Here is an 851-nt window from a genome sequence, read left to right on the forward strand (position 1 = left end):
TTAATTTAGCTATTGAATAGAAACATCGTTTTGACAATAGGCTTGGAAGGCTTGATCTTATTAAATATGATGCAGCATTAACACGATAATTTCTTTATCATTGTTTATCCTAAAAAAAAATACGTTCCCTAAATCAAAGTTTTTCTTCAATTGGAATTCCATAAGGGGTAATGGGCTATGGAGAAAAAAAATCTTACATGAGAAACTATTTCTCTCGCACGGGTGCTAAATGGAGGGTAGAGTCTTCAACGCAAAGGAACAAACAAACCTTATTACTGTGAAAGGATTATGGATTTCAATAATAAAGTATATATATATATATATATATATATATATATATATATATATATATATATATATAAGCCCACATATAAGTAGATAACCTTATGATAATTCAATAATTGACATGTGTATAAAGATCAGTCCACATATTACTCAGTTTTTCGTACAGGTTAAACTGATTCCGTTAACTGTAGCTAAAAAATGTAACGCGAAAACAGTAAGGAAGAAACAATGGAACGAAACTCTATTACTTTTGAATACCTTAAGTATCAATAAATGTCTTGTATATATGAACATTCCTTTGCACAACGACAACATTACAATTGGAATAGCACCCTCCTCCAAAAAACCTATTTCGAGAATTACCAAGAAAACCCATTAAGAATAAATGATATTTTCCTAACGCTTCGTATATTGTTCTCTCATGTTCAGAGCAAGGCCAATATAGAGCCTCTATATTGGCCTTGGTTCAGAGTAAGTGTGGCCGACGCTGTTATCGTAAAAAGTCTGAGCGTTCTCTTTTTGAACAAAAATTTCTGTTCACTTCTGCCACGTTTAGCAAGACAAAT

The sequence above is a fragment of the Palaemon carinicauda genome, chromosome 15, assembly GCF_036898095.1.
Source record: "Palaemon carinicauda isolate YSFRI2023 chromosome 15, ASM3689809v2, whole genome shotgun sequence".
NCBI lineage: Eukaryota > Metazoa > Arthropoda > Malacostraca > Decapoda > Palaemonidae > Palaemon > Palaemon carinicauda.